General features: G+C 35.0%; 1 long non-coding RNA gene across 1 annotated transcript in view; it reads right to left on the bottom strand.

Moving 5' to 3' along the window:
* Positions 1 to 26,224, bottom strand: part of LOC147578586 (uncharacterized) — a 291,483-nt gene extending 265,259 nt beyond the window's left edge. The window contains exons 1-4 of the long non-coding RNA XR_015255390.1: positions 25,842 to 26,224; positions 23,965 to 24,045; positions 18,473 to 18,616; positions 17,663 to 17,788 (exon numbers count right to left, since the gene is read on the bottom strand). This is a non-coding gene — a long non-coding RNA (uncharacterized LOC147578586). The remainder of the gene's footprint in view (positions 1 to 17,662; positions 17,789 to 18,472; positions 18,617 to 23,964; positions 24,046 to 25,841) is intronic.
* Between the last annotated feature and the right edge of the window lie 1,112 nt (positions 26,225 to 27,336).

Genomic DNA, 27,336 nt, shown 5'->3' with positions numbered 1-27,336 from the left:
CTGGGCGGCTCAGTTGGTTAAGCATCTGACTTTTGATTTTGGCTTAGGTCATGACCTCCCAGTTTGCGAGTTCAAGCCCCGTTTTGGGCTCTGTATTGAGTGTGGAGCTTGCTCTCTTCCTCTCTCTCTCTCTCTCTCTCTCTCTCTCTCTCTGCCCCTCCCTTACTTGTGTTGTCTCTGTCTCTCTCAAATAAATAAATTTTTAAAAAAAAAAGAATGTCAGTGTCCTGCCAAACATCCTTGACATTGCTCCTCAGCTAATCTTATTCATTGACCTTTCTTAGTTTGGTGTCAGCTCCACTCCAATACATTCCACATGTTTTCTATGTTTGAGGGCTCCATGGTAGACTTTCTATTCTGCTTGGCTTCATATTTGTATTGTGGAAAATTTAGGGAAAGCAGATATAAATTTTCATACAATTCAGCCAAGATGTATCAGTTTGTGGAAAAATTTTGAAGATCTGTGTTGATCAAATATACCAGATAAATCCTGTATACTTCACTCACACTGTTTTGGAAAAGGCAAAAGTAAATCTTATAAACAAAGCATTCATCATGTCTCCTAGAGGTTACCAAAGATTTAGATCAGAAGGCGACTTTAGAGTCTTCTCAATAATAAGTAGCACCTTGTGGAAAAAGCTCCCAGAGATATTGATAGAGTATTAGATCTTCAAAAAATTGAAAACTTAGATGGATGTACATGGGCTGTTTCCTATGTTTAAAAGTTGCAATATTATTTGAATAACTTGTCCAATGGATCTGACTAAAATGGCAGTGGGAGTAATTTGAGTGATTTTAGATTTTCTTTCTTTAACATATTGCTAGTTAGCTGACTTGACATAATCAGAATCACTTCAGAATCTGAAGGTGCTTTGGTTTGTTTGTTATTTTAAAATGTATTATTTAATTAAGCTAGTAGTTTTGCTCCACAAAAATGCTTTAGGCAATTTCTATCCAAAGCATTTGTAACCTCTGAACTTTGTTTATATTTAATTTCTACTTACAGCGATTCAGCAGTTCTAAATACTCAATAAGGCAGCAATAAAATAAATTTGGCTTCACTACATACATTCTGAATTATGAGATTTCATAATTCAGTCTCATAAATCAGGAAACCTGAACAAGAATCCATTAATCATTGGGAGTTTATGAATTAGAAACCAGAACCTCAAAATAATACCATAAATAAAATCCAAACAAAAAACCGATAGTCCTGGTTACTGATAAAGAAACCAGGGGTGCCTGGATGGCTCAGTCAGTTAAGCATCCAACTTCAGCTCAGGTCACAATCTCATGGTTTGTGAGTCTGAGCCCCACATTAGAGCTTACTTTAGAGGTTAGCTTTTTAACTTTTTACTTTAAGTAATTTTAAATTTACAGAAAGATTGCAATAGTCCAAAGCATTCCTATACGGTTTGCCAATCATTAACATTTAAAATAATGTAAAATATTTGATTTCTCTCCCTCTCTCTCTCTCTCTCTATACATATATATACATACATATACATATATATTACATATATATGTATATGTATGTATATACAATTTTTATGTAGTATATAATTTTTTTCTAAACCACTAGAATGTAAGCTGCAAACTTGAAACTTTTTTTACTGCTAAAGATTTCAATAAAAAGTTTCCTAAAGACAAAGGTACTTTCTTATATAATCAGAGTACATCAACATCAGGAAACTAAATCCGATACAACACCACCATCAGTCTACAAGCTACAGTCAAATTTTGGCAACAGTCCCAATAATGTCCTCTACAGAAAAAGAAAAACAAATAATATCTGTAGTCAGAGACCTAGTGCAGGATAACATGTTGCACTTAAGTTGTCATGTCTCCTTACTGTCCTTCAATCTGGTACAATTTTTCTGTATTCCTTATGTTTTTTAACCTTGATGTCTTTTAAGTGTATGGGTCAATTATTTTGTAGAATTTTGGGTTTGTTGGATGTTGACTCATAACTAGATTCAGGTTATCCATTTTAACTAGACTATCCCCAGAAGCAGTGCTATGTTCTTCACAAGAGTGTATCAGAAAGTCACGTTACTGGTAACATTAACTTTGATCACTTCAAAGTGATAAGTAGTATCTGCTAGGTTTCTCCTCTATAACAATATCAAAGTCATCTGCTAGGTTTCTCCTCTATAACATTATTATATGTTTCTTTACAATTAATAAGTATCTTGTGGACAAATACTTTGAGATAATATAAATGAACACTCTTATATTTTCAGGCATATTTTAAATATAGATTATATTCTCAGTGTTCATCCATTAGTTCTGGAATACATTTATAAGTCTTGCTTGAATCAGTTACTATGTTTGCCTAATGATGATTTATTTTTTTTGTTATTTCTTCTCCATTTGTTTTCCCAACACCCTTTATTGAAGAGACTTTCCTTTCCCCATTGTATATTTTTGACGCCCAAGAATGGGTGTTTATTTCTGGTCTCTCTATTCTGTTCCATTGGTCTCTGTGTTTGTTTTCATGCTAGTACCATATAATTCCGATCACTATAGCTTTGTAATATAGTTTGAAATCAAGAAGTGTAATGCCTCCCACTTTGGTTTTCTTTCTTAAGATTGCTTTAGATGTTGAGGTCTTTCGTGGTTATGTATGAATTTTAGGATTGTTTTTTCTATATCTATGAAAAATGCCATTGGAATTTTGATAAAGATTGCATTGAATCTGCAAACCACTTTGGGCAGTATACACATTTTCACAATATTAATTCTTCCGATCTAAGAACACAACCTATCTTTCCATTTATTTGTGTCCTTGTCAATTTCTCTCATCAATGTCTTAGAGTTTTCAGTCATAAATACATTCTTTCTCTCATACATGTTTTTCCCCAACCTCTTCCCACATCAGTAGCCCTCTGATTCCTCACTCCTTGTAATTTCTACTTTCCCTGAACCCTTCCAATACTAAGATACAGCATTTGCAGTACATTACTTACACTGTTACTCTTATTTTCTGTTCACAACCAGTAAAACTTAGCAGTCTTACCACTTCATTATGCCTGGTGTTATCCATGTTCATATAAATGAACATTCATACAAGTTCCATCTGCTGTCAGGGATGAAGTCCTCATTGCCAGCTAACCAACTGGGGATCCACCTACAAAATTCCCATTTATCATCTACTTCAAACACTACTCTTGATACCATCTGCCATAGTTCAGGCTCCTAGAAAACTGACTCAGAAAAATATGTGTGGAAGTGGTTTATTGGGCAGTGTTAGCAGGAACTACTCCTCTAAGAAATGAGGAAAGGGGACTTGGGTAAGGGAGACACTGAATATACTGCAATACACTTGCAACAGGGAACATGGCTAAACCCAGGAAAGCTCTAAAGCTAAGGTGTCTCTTTGGAGAAGTCTCAGATTGAAAAAAGGCAGCCAAGCCTTCAAAGCCTCTTAAATGTAGACTGCCCCTGTAAAGACGGTCTTTGTCTCTTTGACCAAGAATGATGAACCAGGAGCAAACAATACTTCTTGCAGCTGGAAGACCTGAGTGCCTCAGTGCTGAAGGGGAGAATCTGGTCACATACTGTATCCATAATACTGCGGTTCACTTTGTGGAGTGCCCCATTTTGTGAAAACACCACAGTCTTAGAATTAATTTTGTCGGGGCACACTTGGTTTGCTTCCAGTGTTTGTCATTTGCAAACTGTGCTGCTACAATAGTCTTGTACATGTCTTACTTATAAAAAGGTTTTTCTAGGAATCAGTCCAAAAGATACTTTTACAAAGTGCTCAATTGTTTTGAAAATAGTTGGACAAATTTTGACTCGCAACAGAAATTTTGATCCATATACTCTCCAACATTTGATACTATCAGACTTCTTGAATTTTCCACATCCAGAGGGCATAAAATGATATTTCCTTGTGTCTTTATTTGCTTTTTCTTTGTAAATCAGTTTTAGTTATAAATGAATTAAATTAGAATTGAGGCACTCCTACTAAAGATAGCTGCTAAAAAAGGTAATATATTTTAAAGCAACTAATTTAAATGAGCACTCGTTACAACTACCTGATCTACAACCAGCTGGATAGCTCTGGGAACCTGAGTGGAAGGGTATTTGTTTTCAAAGTCTTCGAAGTATTATGAGCTCCTCAAGAACATATTACCCTAAATGACATATTTTCTTTATAATTACCTCAGCATGGGTTCCCACATGCCTGTTTCATCGTGGGTAATGCTCTGGCTACACTGAAAATGTGTTTGGTTTATATAACTCCATCTCTATTAATGAATATTGACATTGAATCTTGAAAATGATATTAAAAAGGCAGAGGCTTTCTCTTTTCTTTTAAAAAAAAAACTAATTTCCTTCACTGACTGAAGCAGTAGTTTAACGTCTACTCTTAAATATAGGAGGAAACTGCAATTATTTAGGAAATGGAGTTGCTTTGGTACAATATTTGTGAATACCTCTGGGTTTCTTTTCATTCATTCATTCATTCACTCATTCATTCATTCAACTATGACTTTGGGTCACAAGATAGGGTCCCTCTTCTACAAATAATAAGTGTATAAATGAGTGAAACTTCTTCACACCTTCCTGCACCCAAACAAGGTGCAAGAGATTGAGCCAAGCATGCAGTTTAGACAAGTTTCATATCCTATTATCCCATAAACAATCTTATTTGGTATACACACATAGCAACCACTAATTGACCATAATAATCACATACTCTCCATAAACTATTTCTAACAAATAACACTGTGCATATGATACATTCAGCTCATCACATTACTCACTCAAACCTACCTCCCAACAACTATATCCTCAACTGTAAGATTTGCAAATACTCATTGTGTTGCTATCTTACACAAGTCATCTGGAATTTGCAAGAATAGTGCCTCCTCCCCTCCCCCACCCCACTGCCTACCTTTCTCAACTGGCTTTTTAGCCTTGGGAAACTCTATTAATTATATTACCTTTTCCTTCCAAATAGAATACTTTCTTTTTTTTTTTTTTAATTTTTTTTTCAACGTTTATTTATTTTTGGGACAGAGAGAGACAGAGCATGAACGGGGGAGGGGCAGAGAGAGAGGGAGACACAGATTCGGAAACAGGCTCCAGGCTCCGAGCCATCAGCCCAGAGCCTGACGCGGGGCTCGAACTCACGGACCGTGAGATCGTGACCTGGCTGAAGTCGGACACTTAACCGACTGCGCCACCCAGGCGCCCCTTAAATAGAATACTTTCAACCCAGCTTGGTAATTTAACTCTTTGCTTTTCTTTTTTTTTTTTTTAATTTTATTAAATGTTTATTTATTTTTGAGAGAGAGAGAGAGAGAGAGAGAGAGAGAGAGAGAGAGAATGGGAGTGTGTGAGCAGAGGAGGGCAGAGAGAGGAAGACAACATCCAAAGCAGGCTCTGTGCTGTCACTGCAAAGCCCATGTGGGGCTCACAAACCATGAGAGCATGACCTGAGCTAAAGTTGGATGCTCAGCTGAGACACCCAGGTGCTCCCTCTTTGCTACTGTTTAAGTCTAATTTTCACTTTCCCTTATTCTTTCACCTCCAAGATTATCTTTTGTTCCTTTATTTCTCCCTCCCTCAGTTTTCAAGTACCTTTCAACATTCTCCTCTTCCAACGTGTTTTCCTCCCTTTCTTTACATTACATACGTGAAGATACTTCTGGGACTACTAATTTAAACATAAACACAGTAAATCCATACTTAGTAATGTTGAGGTATTCCAACACTATCTATTGTTTCTTACATTCTATCTACTACAAACATTTCTGGAAACATCAGTTCCAATGCTGGAAATGTATTTCATTTTGACAGAGCATCTTTTTACCTTATAAAAGATATAGAGTCCTATGAAATGTAATATTTTATTTCTTCCTTTACCAAACATAATAATACATTTATTTAAAATTTAAATTTGTTGTGACTTCTGATTTATTGTGTATATTTATTAGTAGTTATGGGCATACAGAAAGTATTTCCTTTTTTGTTTTTGATATGGGAATATTGATTCTCAAGGGAATTTTTTCCTTATAGTGTTCAAGTTATAATGCAATAAAATGATATTCTATTGCCTCTGAAATAATTTTTAGCATTTAATATGTATGCAGGGTTATTAGATTTAGCAAATAAAAATATAGTATAATAGGTATATTTCAATTTCAGATAAACAGGAAATAATTTTTTAGTATAAGTATGTCCTATACAATATTTGGAATACAGTTATATTACAAATTATTCATCATTTATTTGAAATTCACATTTAACTGGGCATCCTATAGCATATCTGGCATCCATAATATCTCTCAACTTTTAAAAAACCAGTTTTATTCACATATTTCAATAATTCAACAAATAAAGGCCAATCTCTACTCAATTAATCACCACCACCAATTTCAAACTGAAAATATGTTCCTGATGATACTGGTTGTTTAACAAATTAGCATGACATTAATTAAACTAAGAGGAAAACACTAATTCCAATAGAAATAGAGATGGTATGAAATATTGTGAAAATTTCTGAGAGACAGAGGGAGATAGAGCGTGAGTGGGGGAAGGGGCAGAGAGAGAGGGAGACATAGAATCTGAAGCAGGCTCCAGACTCCCAGCTGTCAGCACAGAGCTCGATGCGGGGCTTGAACTCACAAACCGCGAGATCATGACCTGGGCTGAAGTCGGATGCCCAACTGACTGAGCCATCCAGGTGCCCCAAAATATGTTCATTCTTATTGAGGCTCTTCCCACTAGACAGCACGCTTTAAATGAATTTCATCATCTTCAACTTACAGTCATATTTCTTTTCTTTGAGTTATTAGGTTCATGGAAAATTTTCTCTTTTCACATTACCCTGGACTAATATTTGTTTTCTATGTTGAACATTTCAGTACTTCCATTCCAGCAAAAAATACTAAGTCTTATTTCATGCTCTCTGGAAATAAATAATCACATCAATGTTTTAGATTTATTTATTTTTCAAATTGACATTGAATAATCAGGACAATGTAGTAACCAACCCTTTACCTTTTCTGGGTCCTGGATACTTTTTTACAAGCTGATGAAAACTAAAGACTTTTTTCCCCTGAAAACTACATGTATACACAGACACACAACAGTTTTTATTAAAACTTCAAGAAGTTTACAGATCCCCTGAAGACTGACCAAACACATCAGTGAAGGACCTAGAAAGCACGAGGTTGAGTAGCTGATGCACTTAACATTAAATAATGACTTACACTTAGTGTTTTATAATATATTGAAATTCTATTTTCATCTGATTTTTAACCAATAAACAATTCCAAATATAATGTAGCTCACATATTAACATACACACATACATCATGTCACATTTCTTTTATTTTGTATTTTCCCAGTTTAACACACCTTACCTCATAGATGTATCTCACAAGAAAGAAGAGAGAGTAGTGGATTTCCTCTTTTGTACTTTACTAATTACTAATATATGCATATTTTACCTAAATATAAAAAGAGTAAGTTTTCTGAAAGCTGGATTCATACTTCATTCATTGGTACATTTTATGCCTTTAGTTAGCACTGGAAAAATCACCTTAGCTAATTTAGGGAAGTAGTTATCAGTTGAAGTTTTGATCTTCATAACCTACAGGGTGATATAGACATTTAAATTGAGACATTTGGTTCCTTAAAATAATGCTAGAAACAATAATGCTTGGAAATAGCATCAGGAACTAATCTTATTAACATAACTTCATATCATTTCAAAATATACTTATATTGCTTTTAAATTTTTTAATTGCAATTTTGGGTGAAGTTTTAGAAATGAGCTCAAAAACAGTCAAACTCATAGTATCAATGAATGGAATGGTGGTTGCAAGGGGCTGGGGGAAGAGAAAATGGAGGAGTTACTAATCAACAGCATATTTTCACGTTAGATGAATGACCTCCAAAGATTTTTTTACAACATGGTACCTCTAGTCTACAATGCTATATTGTACAATTAAAATTTTGTTAAGAGAGTAGATCTCACGTTACGTGTTCTTTTACTAAAATAAGATAGAATTTTAAAAGAATACTAAAAATTATTTTTTATTTTCTCATTTCAATGTGTTTTTTAATTTAAATACAAATTATTTTGTTATTTGATGGCACTATGCTTACTTTTCCTTTTCTGTCTTTCTAAGATAAAAACATAGCTCAATTGGTCTTAGTAGGGTGATATATCTAAAAGTACACTATCATAAAATAACCTAGAAAGCCTATCATACATTCTACAAACAGGCAATCTTTTTCTATGTTTCCATAAGATTGGCATAAGGAAGTAAAAGATGAAGCTGAATATGGCCAATCTTATGCAGAAGAAAGTGCCTTCAGTTTGCTTCTATTTTTCAGAAGACTTTTCCGCCTTTTGTAGCTGAAACTACTGTGTTATGATAATAGTGTTGCTGTTCCTAAATGTACTTCATAGGTACAAAAGCTGTAAGTACCCCCAAGATGATGTCTGTTCCCTTGTTCAGGCATACAAATATTCATCATTATGATCTGCAGGCTTCAGGTGGTCTGGAAATCTTTGCCATTGTACATAAGATGATAAAATGTGTGTATGGGAATGGCACTGTGAGAAACTTAAAGGCGCCTGTGACCTGGAAAATATGCAAACCAAATGCTTTCTATTTTTCAAGGTAAATCTTGGGAGGACTGAGTTCATTTACTACAGAAGGATGCTAATGAAGTATTATGTTCTACAAACCACACAGACATTCTGCTACTGGGACAGTGTCTCAATCAAAAGTCATTCACTGATCATTTCATTTTGAATATTTCATATCATGTGTACTCTCCAGATAGTCTGTTTTTAAGAGAATGTTTTAGAAACACCGCCCGAAATGGTATTTCACATTTAACGTACAGAATGAAAAATGGAAACCATTAAGCCACTGTATTAACTGTAATGTATATTTTCTGCCATGTAAAATTGCCTGTAGTTTTATGCAAAGTCTTCATCATCTCACATTAAATTTCTGTTACAATATACAATACCCAATGAAACTGAAATACTTGGAAAGCAAAACATCAATGACCTCCCAATGAACTTGTTAAGGAAATCATGTTGTGAGTCAGTATGAAAGTTGATGACTGGATATGTATTTGTCTGGTGAATGAAGAGGAAAAATTATTTAAATTGGAAAAGTTAAAATTTTTTAGTACAAAGGGTCAAAAATTTATTTTAAATAGGACAAAATTGGTCTTCCCTAAAATTGAAAAGGCTCTAACATTTAAAAACAATATTTGTATATCTACATTTTATGCCATATTAAAATATAAGCTAAAAAATCTAGTCTATATACATGCTTTAATACAGTGAAAGTAAAAATTGTTTGCTTACTTGTGTTTAATCAGTGTTTAAACACTATTTGTAGAACTATGTAGTCTGTGCTCTACTTGTTGGTAATTCAAGAAAATATAATTCCAGTTCACATTTCTATTACGGTCAAAAGACATCCTGTTAAAATCTATTTTTTCAAAGTGAATTATAAAAGCAGTCAAAGGTAAATATCCAGATGTCTCTTATTTACAACTATAAAAACCAGATCTCTACATTTAAAATTTTTGATATTTACAGCCACATAACTTCACATATGTGTAATGTGCCTTGTCTTTTTTCAAATAAGTAACTGTAAACTAGATAATTGTCTTGTATAATGCCAACCATGAGTGGGAAAACAGCAGTCCATTACACAGCGATATAGAAGCAGGTAAGATAATTACAAAGGAAAAAAAAAGGAATTCTTAACACAGATAAAAGCTACTCTATGTAATACAGGATAACTACTTTTTAATCCTTTCATTGCACAGTTGTCTGTGGAAGATGGTTACCATTCATAAAGGGTAGAGTCATAAATCATAAGAAATAGGAAATGTACCTTCATACCACTAAAACAATACAGTTATAATAATAATCTTTTAAGAATGAATGATCCAGCAATTTTTTTTAGGTCATAAACAACTGGAAGCATTAATAGGTATTCCTGCAGAATTTCCAGTTAAGATTCCAGCTGGCAGCTATGAAAAATGATTAAGTTTGTTCCTTTACAGTGATTAACTCTGATATTCAAAGGATATATGTATATATATATACATATATATATAAGGATATATATATTTTTTTAAGCCACCATAGGATTTCTGTGTTTACATAGAAAATACGGTGAAAAGGTACTGTCCCCTGTGCACCTGGTTGTTGTTTATTTGCAGAGTTTCCTTGCCACTGGATTAAAAAAGGTAAACTAGGGGGGCACCTGGGTGGGTCAGTCGGTTAAGCATTTGACTTCAGCTCAGGGCATGATCTCACAGTTTGTGAGTTTGAGCCCCGCATTAGGCTTTGCACTAATAGTCTGGAGCCTGCTTGGGATTCTCACTCTCTCCTCTCTGCCCCTCCCCTGCTTGCACTTTCTCTCTTTCTCAAAATAACTAAAAACTTAAAAAAAAAAAGGTATATTGGATATCCTACAAGTACTATAAATTCAGTATATTCAAACATATTTAAACTGGATAAGCTATTGTTTTCTCAAACATGTTTCTCAAACTTGTCAGTCACAGAAACCAAAAACTGGGTAGTAATATTATGAGTTGATAATTATAAAAGAAACGACTGTCCCATAATGAATTACCAAAAATGAATGCCATATATGGAGCATGAAATAAGGCCATTTCCACCTGTCCCACCCCACAGTGATTCTTTCATTCTGTTAATTGCTTCTGTAAACAGTAAGTTGTAGTAAAAATACCCTAGATTTGGGGATGAGATTTGTATTTCAATCCCAGGATTTTCATTCCATAGCTATATATTTTTGGTAAACTACTGAACCATCTCAGGTTTTAATTTTCTCGCGTACACACTAGAAAAACAATACTAAATGTCGAAGGCAAATTAGAAATGATTATAAACCACCTAGCAGAGAGCCTAACAGCATAGTAGGTACTCATTAAATAGCAGTCATCTCAAGTATTAGTCCAGGTTTAATAATGTGGTCTGTGGTGGTCATGGCAGCTTAGAAATCTGTGCTGTAAGTGAGAAACATAAGTATAATGAGAGAGTTACCTGCCAGCCTTGGATGTGAGTAAGATGTGATCTGACTATAGATGGGATACTCATTTCACAAGATAATTACATTGTGGCTTTATTAGTTTTTTGGGGTGGAAAATATGGTGTGTGATGAAATTATGGATTCATCCCATTGATTTTTAAAGATCCTAATGTGACTCTAATAATAGCTTTTGGATTTTTATTATTTTTATACTGATTTTTTTTATGTGGGCCACTATCCTACTGTAAAAAAGGAACCATTACGTTGGTGTTTTCCTGACTTCTTTTTGTCAACTTTGGTTTGAAATAACTAAAGTTTTCTAATAGCATACAAGGGTCAAAGAAATAGCTCCCCATGAAAAAAATATTGCTGTAATTTGAGCAGATATTACAGAAGCTTTTTCTGATGACTCCAGATGCCCTGGCCACATACCCAGCCCCAATAAACATGCTCTCCAAACTAAATCTAACAGGAACTTCTGACTATTGGTTTCATCCAGAACTGGTACTTCATTTAACAGATTTCATTGGTATATTTTTCTTTCTTTTTCTCTCTTTTTTTTAAAGCATAACGGAGATTTCTTGAGTTACAGTAGATATTTTAGTAACTATGAAAAACAAATCACTTGCAAACATATTGAGATCATGATTTGAAAAATCACATGAAGTTTTTTTTATCTGGCTTGGAGTTTCCTGGAAGAAACTTCTGAGGGATGTTTGACCAAAATGAGCAGTTTTGTTTACTTTGAACATGTGAAATGACTTTATACTGACAGTGTATATGGTTTCACAGAAAGAAAAAACAAGGAAGATAAAGAGAGGTGTAATGAAGAGATACTCAAGATCAAAGGTTAATTGCTATTCTGGGTCAGTATTACACACAGAGCTCCTAGACAGGCAACAGCTGGCATATAAATGTCAGAATGTAAGTGAGAAACATTTTTGCTTTTTTTCCTAGTTACATAAGCATCTGAAAAGACAATCTTCATTTTTTTCTTCAACATTTATCTAAATTTTTTAATTTTTTGAAAATAAAAAGTTTTCCTATGTTTGCTTTGTTGCCTAGGGAGATGGCTGGAAGAAGAGGAAATGTGAACAAAATGAGGTTTGTGGAGAAGAGAAAATGGTGCTAATTTTTTTCCTGTTAATTCAGAAACCTAAAAATACATGACAAAAAAAAAAAATCGAAGTTCAAGGGGAAGGTCAAATTATTGCCCAGAGGATGTAGCAGCAAAAAGAGACCTGGATGAAATTAGATAGTATCAAGTACTAAATATACATTCCTTTTCTGTCCACTGAAAAATTAAGTTATAGAGACTTAATGCTTGGAATTATTTTAGACTTTTATTTCTAATATCTAAAACATGCATTATTGTTAAGTATATTTGACTGTTAAAATTCTCTAGCAATATACTGATAATGGGAAGTCTAGGGTATGACTTAAAAGCAGTGAGTTTATGATGATTATGAGCCAGTCAGATTGCATACAATCATTTTACTGTGTGAAGATTGTTGTTTACAGTTAAACACAAGAAATTATTTAAAAAAAAAACAAAAACAGCATTGGTGCAGACTACATTTGAGAGGCATTATAAACCTAATAGTAAATAGATTCTTTTGAATTAAGATAGACCTATGACATAATCCTGATTCTGTTCATTACTACCTGTGTGAGGCTGGATAACAGACTTACCCTCTCTAAACCTCAGTTTCCTCCTCGGCAAAGAAAAGTGTAATGAAATGTACCTTGAGTTGTAAGGATTGCATGAGGAATATTAGTACAGTTTCATAGTCATTGCTGTATTAATCACTGTTGTTATTAATACTGTTATTGTTGCTGTCCCTAGGTCTATCTGATTCTAGCATTCTTTCTTCTATCACTCTGGCATTTATGCAAATGCAGTTCCTGAATTTATATTTTGATATTATGTTTCTGTACTATACCATTTTACCATAAAATAAATTTGCTTCTTGAAAAAAAAGTAGGTAGAAATCTCCTTGATCACTGTTCAGAGATAAATCTCACTGTGCCGGTCTACAGATATGAAAAGAAAAAAAAGATATATATATATATATATATATCTACACACACACACACACACACACACACATATGTATATATGTGTGTGTATATATACATATAATATATGTATGTATGTGTGTGTATATATATATATATATATATATATATATATATATACACATACATACACACACACACACACACACACACACACACACATACATCACCCTTATTTCAACTTAGGGGCCATGGTAGCTAGCAAAGCTGGTTCCAGATAAAATTCTGTAAAACAGTGTACATTTATCCCTTATTGTCTGATAAGAACTGAATAAGCACCAAGAATTTGTTTACATTTTACCATGATAAATACAGTAACAAATACAAAAGGAAAAAAGAAAATCCTGCCTTCAAAAACTTTAAATCTAGAACATGAAATAAATGCATACACATGCACTCCCCAAACACACACACATGAAATAAAGCATTGCAACAGCTCATAAATCATTTCATCAAGTGCAAGGTAAAATTTCATTTGAACATCATTATTTTATACATTGAATTGTCTTTTCCAGATAATGCTCCATACTACCACTATTATTGTGATAGGAATAAAATAAAGTCTAATTAACTAAAAATGCATGCATAACATACAAAGTGCACAGAGTTTTAGAGTCAGGCAAACCTGAGCTCAGACCTCAGAGTTACTGGTGAGTTGAGCAAGTTACTTGTCTCTCTCAAAGATTTATTTTCACCTGTAACTATCTTAACTTCATAGGACTATTGAGGAAATCAGAGATTCACAAAACACTTTGGGCATTTAGGAAACAAAGCAAGGACCCAGTAAATGACTGACATAATCATTGTGACTATAGCTATACTATTTATTTCAGAATACCACACGCTAAGCACTCTACTTAATTGAAGATTTACTCCTAATCTTGCCTCTTCCAATCATCCAAACTTCAGTAAGGACTTTTACACGCACTGTCTTCAAGTGGGAGTAGGAAAAACAAAGAATCAAATAATTCACATTTGAATTGACATTTTTATTGTTGAAAAGTTCATTTATAAGCTTTTACTAACATCTATTTAATTTTCTTTTCCTTAACAATTATGTCTAGATTACTCATGAAAATTTCTTGAGACATTAAACAGCTAACTGTCTTCTTAAATTATCTTTCTTGCTGACAAATTCTGTAACAGAGGTAACATGAGCTTATTTGACTTTTAGTAGACATAGGTAGAATAAAAGCAGTATATGTACTGCTGATAACGCAGAATAATGCCTGTTTTAGTTAAACTAACAACCTTAAACTAGTTATTGAATATTATCTTAAATCATGAGAACTTGAAAAATATTTAGGTTAATTTCTGTGTTTCTGAGCATATACATGATTTATATAAATTCTTGATTTTCTTTTTTTGTTGTTGTTTTTGTTTTATTTATTTTGAGAGAGAACATATGTAAGTGGGGGAGAGGCAGAGAGAGGGAGAGAGAGAATCCCAAGCAGGCTCCATGCTCAGCCTGGAGCCAGATGCAGGGCTCCAGGATCTCTTGACTGAGAGATCATAACCGAGAGATCACCCCTGAGCCCATATCAAGAGTCTGATGCATAACCGACTGAGCCACCCAGCCGCCCCTAAATGTTTAAGCCAACTAAATAGAGCTCTTCACAAATTGATTCGGACAATACCATCTCAAGGTATAAAAAAAAAAATAACACATTTACAACATGCATACATAGATATACATCATCATACAGACAGAGGTAAACAGAGATCTTTACCTTTTGTTTTAAAATTTTAGTTATGAGACAGGTATGATAAAGCAAAACTCAGTAGTTTATAAAAGAACAATTGCTGAATTCAAATTGTGTTTCTAACAGATGAAATAAGAATACCTGTCAGATGGCTTGAACTAATATTTGTGGAGAAGATTAAGTTTTACACCTAATTTCCAAACTTCCTTTTCCCCCTTATTTCCTTCTGATAAGAATTACCTCCTAAGTCTGCATTTCAAAGAGATGGCCTTGATGAAAGTTCCTAGAGAAGGCCAGGTAGAACATTTACATCTCAAAGGCACAGGGACCCAAGTTCTTCCAAGAAGGACTTTTGTTTCCTAAGGCCAGAATTTTTATAATAACTACAAGCTTTTTGACATGAATAGGGGAGGTTTTATGATTGGCAAAAAGGATAGTGGGTTTTGAGTTGCATTTGAGTTGCATATCCAGAGCTGTATTTTTGTTCTTTTAAAGACTCAATATAAGACAAGGAGAGTTGTTTTTAATTCCTCCAAGACTTGGATAGCAACCCAATTGACATGAAGGGATTAATCTACCCATCCAACTAAATTTTCTTCAATTTGCTACTTTAGATGAGAAAGAAAATCTTCAACTAAGATGAAATCAAAAGGTCCTTATGTCCTAGATTTAGAGCTTTGTCTTTGGAATGTCTCCCCACCCCACCCCCCTCTGGATACATTTAGCTTAGGGATGAAGGCATTTTAAAAGTTCCTATCAGGCTCTGAATATTGGCTCCCAATAAGGTCAACTTCTGACTATAGAGCTACTCTAAAAACATATTTCAATATCTTGTCAGGTTTCAGCAGGGACAAACTACAAATATTTCTGGCAGTACTGAACAACCTCATGGTTCGAAAAGGCGTCAAAGGGGTACAAAAGATATTACCCTCCCAAGATCCAAAGCCACTCCCAAAGATAGTTAAAAGAAACATTGAGACAATTTTGTAAGACCTCGTAATAGTTGGTAGGACCCCCACTGCAACTGCAGTGCCACCCACACCTCTGCCCAGCCATGTCTAGCAGCAAATGGGGTACAACCCACATTTCTGTCTGATGATATTTTGGGGCCCCTGACCTGATGGCTGTCAAGCCAAGTTCTTAGGACACAAAATTAGGCAATAAAGAGGGTAACAGCTATTTATGGGAAGGAATGAATTGGCAACCAATGGGAATAGATTTGGAAAGGAAGAGACAAGGTGAAATGTCACTTTCCTCCCTGAATTGGACAGTATAGACAGAGATCTGGGATAGATGACTCTGGTAAGAATTCTCATTCTTTTCTGGATTCTGACAGTTTTCCCAGGGTCCCATCTTCAGACTCTGGAGCAAGTAGAGTTTAACATACAAAGTGTAGCTCCAGTATCTACTAGAATTTGGCTAAGTTTTCTATTAATTTTAATTTCTCCTTGGCTATTTAAAGAATTAACTGGCAGTTACTGGAGAATCTCTGAGTGGCATCAATCCTGCAAGGGGTTCATATAAGAGTCCTTTTGAAGGTGGATATGAGGGTATCTGTAAGGCCACTAACTTGGCAGACTTTTTGTTTACAGTCTTCAACCTCTTCCAAGTGGAAAGACAATTCAGATGAGTAGACTGTAAATATTCAGGCAAACAAGGATGGAGGGGTGTAATGGGAGACATGTCAGTCTTACAGTCTTTTCTTTTGGATACCTGTTGTGTCCTCTTCACTAACCTTTTGCAGTGAAACTTTCAATGAAGCTATTTTGGAATCTTGAAGCTTTTTTGGAGCCTCTGCCTGCCGATTAAAATAGGTATTCCATTGTGTTTGTTTGATTTGGGATGCTTTACTATAAAGAGCTCTTCTTAAATGAATGATCTGATCTAATTGGAATATTCTCTATAATTACCATTCTAGGTTGTCTTAGTAAGATTTTTCAATTTTTTGTAGATATCTACAGCTTCCAGGATTACAGCTCTTAGGCACAAATTAGCAGGTGTGCCGGAAGGAAGAACACTTAATTCTTTCAAATTTAAGGAGCCCCTTTCTTTAGGTGAGCCTTGTGCCTCTTGGAGCCAAATTAATACCTAAGAGCAATGTGCTTCTGGGTTGGTGACTTTGTGGTGGTTTACAGTGTACTTTGTTGCATAGACATTTTCTTGAGTCTGGTGGGTGACTTAGTGTCAATCTAATCTATATTGTAATCAATGTATCCTAGCACGGCGGTCATAGAGTTAGATGGCAAGCCCTCTATCAGTAGTTAAGTGCTCAACCAGTGCCCACCAATTTTTCAGCTTTGGCTTCCAAGATTCCCATTAGCAGTAGATCTGTTATTCCTTTTGGATTTCTTTGTAGTGACAGACACCATAATGGCTTTTAATAGTCTGACTTGTGCCTGCCTAGGTTTTGACGAGATATTGGTCTAAAAAGTCTGAATTTCTTAACTTATTTCCTCAAGTCCCCCAGTAGTTTATGCTGTGGACTTACCTTAAGTCCCCTTGTGAGTCCCCTAACAGCTGCCATCTTGCTTTATTTTAACTGATGCACACCCATTATTTTCCCTTGAAAGAATACTGCCAATCAACCAGATTTACTGTTTCTGGCTGTCTGTGCACAGTTCCAAAGACCTGGAAGGACCTCCCAAAGGCATTTACCTCATAGACGAGGTTGGCCACAAACCCAAAAGTTGTGGCCCACTAAATCTCACCATGAAAAATCTGGACTCTCTCATACCACAATTTCCTATCTAGAAGTATTAGAACAAACAAAATCAAGGAGCTCAATTTGCAAAATAAGCAGAGTTCAATCCAATAGAAGCTTACCAGAGATCCTGGAGAGTGCTGAAGAGGCCACAAAGAAATAAGGCTCTGCAGGCATCTTCACTTGCTCCTAGGAGTCATCTTCAGAATCTTTAGCAGCTGACTTCAGGTACCATTTTATTGCCAAAACTGCCAAATGACAAAACAAAAACAATTTAGTAACAAGTTTCATATCCCTCATTCAAGGGAAAATAATCCATGGATTGGGAAAGTACAGTGTCTCACAAACAGTGGACCACTATTCCCCCTAAGCTGACTTTTATAAAACTATAGCATATGCAATTTTGAAAGTTCTGGGTTCCAGTTAAAATAACAGATGTTAGAGAGAGGAAGGCATTGTTTGCATATTGTTAGTAATTTCAAAAACCTGACTTTAAATATCAAGAATGGAAGTATATGTAAACATAGAACATACATAGAACCCATAATATACAAAATAGGAAGAATAAGTGAGGACATAAGAACTTTTTCCTTGTCTTAACATGGTAAGATTTGAACAAGTGAGCAAGGAAGGGGAAATGAGAAAGGAATCAACTGGAATTTAAGTATTGATGAGTCTCTAAGAATGAGCCTAATAACCTAAACTCTAGGCTAAGCTCTGGCAGTTAATTGGGATAACAGAAACCCTTATGCATAGATTGCTCCCTCATATGGTTATAAGAATCCAGAGCAGAAGGAACTGTAACCTAGCATCCCAAATTTCTCAAGAGATCGTATTTTTAGAGCAAACCACCATTTACACCATAATTCCTGAGTAGTAAAATTGAAAAGCTTAGATAAGTATAAAACTAGAAGAACCTCAAACGGTTTTACCCTCTCCAGGATAGCAAGGAATCCATATCTTTAATTTCCTTCTTCTCTCTCCACCCAAAAGCACATAATGGCTGAGAGGATTAATGGGCAACAAAAGATTTGATGAATATCTCGTGGAGGCATTTGTTAGTTCTATAACAGTATCTGAGAAGGGAGAGAAAAACAGAAAGTACAGCTGAGAGGCTAAGAAGCTGAGAAAATTTTTTTGGCCATTTCATAATGCTAAAGACAAAAATTAGATCCCAGGATCAACCAAGACAGAGGAATCCTATTGTAGACCCTGAGTATTTAGTTTATATTCCCAGAGGGATACATTCCACTATAGGAGTAAATGTGAGAAATAAACTGGCTCTTAACAGAGATTCAAGACCAACTTTGAATCAGCTAAAAGTCTGCTTGGATAAAGCTGCACCAGCTACAATTTACCTAAGAGAAGCAAAAGAAAAACGCTCTCTGGAAAAAGATAATGTAAACTAAAAACAATATCACATAGGGGTGCCTGGGCAGCTCAGTCAGTTGAGAGTCTGACTCGGTTTCAGCTCAGGTGATGATCCCAGGGTCATGGGACCAAGCCCTGAGTTAGGCTCCATGCTGAGTATGGAGCCTGTTTAAGACTTTCTCTATATCCCTTTGCCCCTCTCCCCTTCTCATTTGCTCTGTGTCTCTCTAAAATAATAATAACAATAATAATAATAAATTTTAAAAATTAAAAATAAATAAAAATAAAAGCATAATATCACACCTAAGAGTTTTCATATATAATATATGGTACTCAATAGAAAAAAAAAAAGAATGGGCAAAAAAGAAAGAAAAGAATTAACTGAAAATGAAATGAAAAAAACAGCCAATAGAAACAGACCTACCGGAGATCCAGATAATAGAATTTTGATAAAATAATTTCAAAATAACAGAGAATAATATGCACAGATATTAAATGACAAAATAAAGGATTTTAGCCAAGAATCAAAACTAAACTAATCAAATAATAATTTTAGAACCGAAAAGTGAAAATATTCAAAATATGTAAGTTTTCTAAGAATCAGAAAGTTCTAAAGAGAGAGGCAGTAAACTGGAATGTAGCTCAAAAAAGTATCTGATCTGAAGCCTGAAGCACAATGAGATAAAAAATGGAAAATAAGAGAAATATAGAAATATATAGGAGTCATAGTGAAAGGGTCCATAATAGGTATTTGGAGTCCATAAAGGAGAGTAGAGGAATAATGAAATAGAGGCAATATTTGAATAGAAAATGGTCACAAAACTTTAAAAACTGATAAACACTCTAGAAAGCACTATAAACCACAGCAAGCTATATTTAAATAAAACCAGTTCTTGGACCATTATGGTTAAAATGGCTGAAAGTCAAATACAAAAATAAATGTGAGCAAACAGGAGGTACAAGAAGAGAAAGAATAAAAAACAAAGAAATGCCTGGTTAACAGAAAACAGACAAGTTGGAAAATAAAAATCAGTAATTTCAACATATATCTTGAATATATCACCCATGAAAACAAACTCTGTCTGAAAGAATTAGAAAAAAATCCTTTACACACTCTATCAAACACATACTTAAAAGAAATATTACATAGAAAGTGAGAAGGGGAAGATCTACCAGGAAAATAATAATAAAAGTGAAACTGGGACAGGGCAAGCAATATTTTATGAGAGAAATTTAAGCAAAAAAAGTTTAAACTGGATGTTTTTGAGTTACAAAATAAGAGTTTTGACCTATCACACCAAAATGTGTGTTCTTTTTCAATCACAGGGAAATTAAGTGGTGTAATTTTAATAGGATTCTCAGTGAGTGTTAAAGGTAAAAAGAGAAGTAATAAACATACATTGGAGGAGAATTAGCATTCTGCATTAAATGTAGGCTGAATTTGAACAGAAAGACCATTGGCAGCATTTGTATTAAACATTCAACAAATATTCCTGTTTTATCATTGAATATCTCATAGGTTTCTTGAGGATCAAAGAATTAATACCTATAAAGCACTTAAAACAGTGATTTTCTTCTAATATGTGTTCAATAAGTATTATGTATTACTATTGTTTCTAGAGTACTGTCCCCAGAATAATATTTTCTAGAAAAAATACTCCACTCCCATTGTCTTATTCTACTTCAATTAAGGATTTTTAAAAATTTATGGTGAGACTTTCTCATCACAACTTAAGTTATTCTCCATGTATTGTAAAATGTGATGAGAGCTCAGTTTCATCCAGTTTAGAACAGAATACTGAATAAGATGTTTCTTCAAAATGAAATAATTCTTAAAAATAAGCCCTTCAAATCATTAAGGCAGGTATTAGAATCCCCATTTTTCAGATAGAGAAATTCAGACTTAGAGAAGTCAGGTGGGTGACTTGTCTAAAATCACATACAAAAAAGTAAACCAGGACCTGAACTGATATTTTCTTTTTTTAAATTTTTTTTAATGTTTATTTATTTTGGGGAGAGGGAGAGAGACAGAGCACAAGCAGGGGAGGGGTAGAGAGAGAGGGAGACACAGATCTGAAGCAGGCTCCAGGCTCTGAGCTGGCAGCACAGAGCCCAACACGGGGCTTGAACCCACAAACTGAGATCATGACCTAAGCTGAAGTTGGACACTTAACCAACTGAGCCACCCAGGCACCCTGAACTGATATTTTCTAAGTCCAGTGGTCTTTAAGTATACTCATAACTAAATAGACAAGTTGGGGCTCCTGGGTGGCTTAGTTGGTTAAATGTCCAGTTCTTGATTTCGGCTCAGGTCATGATCTCATGGTTGGTGAGTTCCAGCCCCACATCAGGCTCCATGCTGGTAGTGCAGAGCCTGCTTGGAATAAGTGGTTATTTATAGAAAATTGGTTAATTTTCTATAAATTCTATCTGAAACCAACAATGTAATCCAATTAGAGTTCCTGCTTATGGAAACCATTTTTTACATTCACTAGGTCATTTCACTTGATAGCCTTTTATCTCACTCCAGTCTGTCTCCCATCTTGTGCATCTAGCATTTCCTAAGCCTGCATATTATCCATATTAGGTTCTCATCAATGATTCAGATAACAAAGTTGGAGGCTCAGAGTACATTTATCTGGAACATCACAATTAAAATGCAAATAAGAACCCACTCAGCATTGTCTCATCAGATTTTTCTCATAATTATTCTATCCTTTTTATCCTCACTATTTGCCTTACCCTTATACTGGATCAGGCCCTTTTCAGTCTCCATTTCATCAAATCTGTTCCATATCCCATTTCCAGATTAATATTCCCAAATTAACTGACTCCCCATTGTCTAGCCCTAAAAGTCTCCTCAGTCTAGTGACCATGTCTTCTCCAAATTGCACTTCTAGCCAAAACTCCACAGTGCCCCTAACATTTTTGCTACAGCTGCTTGGTTCAAAGAGGAATCCTCCACAAATATTACACTTTTTGCCTCTGCTTGAGCTACTCATTCTGTCTGGAATGTTCTACTCAATCATATTTTCCCATAAAAACAGAGACATAAGAGTTTATAGTATTACCATGTTGGTCAGTTGCAGAGACAAGTTTGTCTAACTAGTTTAAAACCAAAGGGATTTATTACAGTGTACTAAATGGCTTATAGCATTCTTAGGACAGCTGAAGGAATGGGCTCCAGGTTGATACTCAAACCAGCACCATTAAAAAAGACCATAAATCATCTTTTTGATGTGGAAGCCACTGGTTCCAGATACACAGTGCCACAATGAACTACCAAAATCAGGAGATAGCAACTATCAAGATGCCAGCACCATCTCAGCAGGCTTTGGCACCACACTGAGACAGCTAAAATAACAAATTTGATTCCTCATACTCTATCTCTCAAACATACCCACCACTGAGGTGGGTGGCAAGATCCTGGGATCTCGGCCAACCCTCCCAAGGAGGAAGGAAAATTGTTTCATGACTGAGCTTGGCAGCAGAAAAAGCATAATCAGGCCCTCCATTTCAGTGTTGTCTTCCAAATCTTGCATGCAAGCGTAACATTGGTAAAAGTTAAATTGTATAAGTTCTGGGGTGTTTGGGTAGCTCAGTCAGTTAAGCATCTGACTCTTGATTTCTGCTCAGGTCATGATCTCACAGTTCCGTGAGTTCTAGTCCTTCACTGGGCTATGCACTGACAGAGCAGGAGCCTGTTGGGATTCTCTCTCTCTCTCCCTCTCCCTGCCCCTCCCCCACTATCGCTTTCACACTCTCTCTCAAAATAAATCAATAAATTTTTTAAAATTGAATGAGATACTAGTTGGCTTATGAGAAATGTAGTTTTTACCTTTCCAGTCTCTTTGTTACAGGAAACACATTAGTAAAATGAGTGATATAGATGTTGAGGGTTAAGCAACTTCCACTGCAATTCTCTCTTCATGGTGCCCATAATAAATATACTAAGAATGTTCTCCAAATGACCCCTCCCTTCTTTATGCTCCTATACGCTCTAGTTTCTATATCTGCATATGTGCTCTTCTTTTCTAAGTATGTATGTATTCATCTCGTCGATTATAAATTCCTTGAGAACAGGACATTGTAGCTTTCTACACATTTTTGGACTCCATAGTGTCTTCCAGAATGTAAGGTTGTTTCTCTACGAGACTTTGTATACTTACATATTTAATAAATGTATGCTGAAATGAATTAACAAATATGAACATACTTAGGACCTAAGCAAAGAATAGGTCCCTGAAGCAAGATAAATAATAATTTTTAATTTTTTTTAATGTTCATTTTTGAGTGAGAGAATGAGAGAGAGACTGAGTATGAGCCAAGAAGGGGCAGAGAGAGAGGGAGACACAGAATCTGAAGCAGGCTGCAGGCTCTGAGCTGTCAACACAGAGTCCAACATGGGGCTCAAACCCACAAACTGTGAGATCATGACCTGAGCCGAAGTCCGGTGCTTAACTGACTGAGCCACCCAGGTGCCCCTAAATGATAATGATTTTTAGAAGGAAAAATGGTACCCAAGACTTTGATGGCTCAAGATGGAAAAATAATAGATTTAGGGTGTAAAACAACGAAGAAAACAGAAAATTCACACACAGAAAACAGATTTCTCTATATAAAAATTATTCTAGAATAAATCCTTATATTAAAAAGACTTCTGTTTTTGGCTTTATCCAACAACAAGAAAGAAAAATATGTTAAAAAGTCTCCTTTTCTGGGATTTTCTAAAAATAATAAAGAATTAAAAGAGAACTACAAGATGAATAAGTTCTGGAAAATCTAATATACAACATGGCGGGCGACTTAATAGTACTGTATTGTACTGACATTTCCTAAGAGAGTAGATCTTAAGTGTTCTCACCACACCAAAATAAAATAATAATAACTATGGGAGGTAATGGATATTTTAATTAACTTGATTGTGGTAATAATTTCACAATATATATGTATATACCAAACCATCACATTGTACATCTTAAGAATATATACTTTTGTCAATAATACTTCACTAAAGCTGGGGGAAAATTGAAAGGTATAAATTAACTAATACCTGATGTGACTGGGAATCATGTGGCAATTTTCTAAGGGAAGAAGATCAATGCAACCACCCTTTCACTTTATAGTTAACCATCTGAAAAAAATACAAAGACAATTTTGGTGGTGTTATACAGGAAGTGGGTGATGTACCATACTGTAGACAGTATTGCTGATTAGCAAAGAGAGGCATTTTGATTTGTGGGTTTGAACAGCATAATTTAAAGATGCTCTTTTAGTATGAACTCTAGAATCTTATGTGGAATGCACTGGTTGTCATGGACATCTTTATTTATTTTTCTTTATAAACAAACCCAGCCCAGTTGTTCAACCATGATTTATAGACAACCTCTCAGATTACTCATTCGTTAATCTGAACTCTTAGGAATATAAAATTCTCAAATGCCATTGTTGTTTTACTTTCAGCAACAGACAGCTGGGGAGTAGGAAAGATTTCTCCGAGTTCAACTTTTTTCTTAATCCATTCTATTAATATGTGATTTTAACTAACTTTTTAAAAACTCCATGAGGGCACTTTGTGAAAAATGTGTAATGAATAATGGATTAGTACAAAAATCACATTTAACTTCTGAAAACATCTTAATGATTCTTGTCACTGTTTTAATGTAGCATTGCATTGTTCTTTGACTAATATTAATGAGATGCTTTGGTTATTACTCATTCCATTGTTAGTTGAAGTGGAAAAATCCTGAAATTAACAGCTGTCATATATTAACTTAATCATCAGTATATGTCACTAATTTTTAACGCATGTCTGTGGCAAAATCTACTATTATTCATCAAATGTCTTTCTTCCCTTGTTTCATAAGAACCAACACATAATCACCTACACAGAATAAAGATATTCCCTATCCTGTCTGTTAGGTGTATCCATGTGATTAACTTCCAGCTAGTGGGATGGAAAAGGAAATGATGTGGGCAACATCAAATCACATTCCTAAGAGAAGGGCCCTTTTCCTCTGACTGGAATATGGTACTGCTAGTGAGCCATCATGACCACAAGGATGAAGGCAACAGCTAGAGCTGGGCTGGAGCCAAAACTCGTTAGAGCTGATTGTTAAATTTTCGGGAATTTTGCAAGCCAGTGGTGAAGCCGTTGATAGTTTAAAATCGGCTAATACGGAGATTTGCACTACAAGAACCAGCAAATACACAAATCAGGGATGTTCCCCCCCCCCCAGAGAACCAGTTTGCCTGCACACCTCTGTCAATAACAAGGGATAGGGAGAGCAGTGATACATACAGCGTCTGGGCCATTATATAATCATGGTACCATATCTGGATTCTTATGCCTAAACTATTACATGAGTGAGAAATAAATTCTAAGTTGTTTAAGCTATTGTTACTTGAGTATTTGTTACAGATGCTGAACATTCTACGTAATCAAAATGACTATAATGCCTTCAATTATATATTTAAAAAGTGTTCTAAGAGCCTATCTAGTCTGAGAAAACTATGTATGTTTCACACTGAAAAATCAGTCATATGTAAATTATTGATCCACAAATACATAATTTCAAATATCCAATTTCTTTTTTTTTTTTTTTTTAATTTTTTTTTTTTTCAACGTTTATTTATTTTTGGGATAGAGAGAGACAGAGCATGAACGGGGGAGGGGCAGAGAGAGAGGGAGACACAGAATCAGAATCAGGCTCCAGGCTCTGAGCCATCAGCCCAGAGCCTGACGCGGGGCTCGAACTCAAGGACCGCGAGATCGTGACCTGGCTGAAGTCAGACGCTTAACCGACTGCGCCACCCAGGCACCCCTCAAATATCCAATTTCTAAAAAACTAAAAGACTATATTAAATATATATCGATCTTTTACAAAAGCCAAAAACTGTGTGGGAAGAAGGAGTTGCAAATACATTTACCATTGAGGTTGATTTCATTGATGTGATTTAGCAAGAAACTTAGCCTGAACTTTCCAGAAGTCCCTGCAAACAGGGAAACACAAGGGGAAAGTTAATCCTTATCAACTTAAAAAAGATGAATTGGTTTCTGCTTAACTAAAAGAAAATTTACACCAGCATTACATTTACAAAAAGAGTACTTTCATGAGCTCTTTTATAAGAATAACTGATCATTTGTTTTAAAGAAATTTTAAGGAAATTGTATGCAAATTAAAGCATTCTTAAGAAACTCAATTTTACCAAACCGTGTTAAAATCTGGCACTGTCAATAAGATATGCTTCAATGAAGATATTTCTGAATAGACCTATCTAAAACTTGCTTTCTGCAAGTCTAATTTGATGGAAAGATAGAGCTCAAAATACATGATGAAACATATAGTTTAATTATTTTATAATGCCACCATTTTTTTTTTAATTTTTTTTTAAAGTTTATTTATTTTTGGGACAGAGAGAGACAGAGCATGAACGGGGGAGGGGCAGAGAGAGAGGGAGACACAGAATCGGAAACAGGCTCCAGGCTCTGAGCCATCAGCCCAGAGCCCGATGCGGGGCTCGAACTCACGGACCGCGAGATCGTGACCTGGCTGAAGTCGGACGCTTAACCGACTGCGCCACCCAGGCGCCCCTTTTTTTTTTTTTTTTAATAATTTTTTTTTTAAAGTAATGCCACCATTTTAACAAAAACTGAATTTTCCAATTTGATGACCTAGGTTTTCACCAAATGACTTAAATGAACATGAGGTATTTTTCTAAGTGAAATCTTTAATCAAAATCAGATGTTTCTGAGACTAAATTACTGTTAACCTTGTGCCTCAGACTCAGATAATTTCAAAAGTGTAGTAGTAGTAAATTTGACACACTCATTATTCAGAGTATGCATTTAAAATTGCATTGGAGTACCTGGGTGGCTCAGTCAGTTAAGCATCTAACTCTGGCTCAGGTCATGATCTCACGGCCTGTGACTTCGAGCCCCGCGTCAGGCTCTGTGCTGACAGCTCAGAGCCTGAAGCCTGCTTTGGATTCTGTGTCTCCCTCCCTTCCCCCACTCATTCTCTCTCTCTTTCTCTCTCTCTCTCTCAAAAATTAAACATTTAAAAAAATAAATAAAATTGTATAAACATTATGTATCAACATAAAAGTGTTCCATCATTTTATCTATCTAGAAAATACTGGAATTTATTTAAAATGTAAACTTTACTAACTTTATTAATGTAGATTTTATCAGTAAATAAGTTTATTGGACTAAATAATTTTACTCATAATATTCCTTTTTATTTGCTTAAGGTAACTAACAGTGAGATAGGTACAAAGGTTGAAGTTTGGTTCTGGTTTGACCTAGAGAAATTTACTTTATAATTCATTGTGGACTTCCTAGGTAGCCTCAGCAAGATCACAATGCAGTTAATTCTTTTAAAACCTAAAATAAAAATAATCTGTAAAAACAACTGTCATTTAC

The sequence above is a fragment of the Puma concolor genome, chromosome C1, assembly GCF_028749965.1.
Source record: "Puma concolor isolate L17-30 chromosome C1, mPumCon1.1.hap2, whole genome shotgun sequence".
NCBI lineage: Eukaryota > Metazoa > Chordata > Mammalia > Carnivora > Felidae > Puma > Puma concolor.
This window is presented reverse-complemented; position numbering and strand designations above follow the sequence as displayed.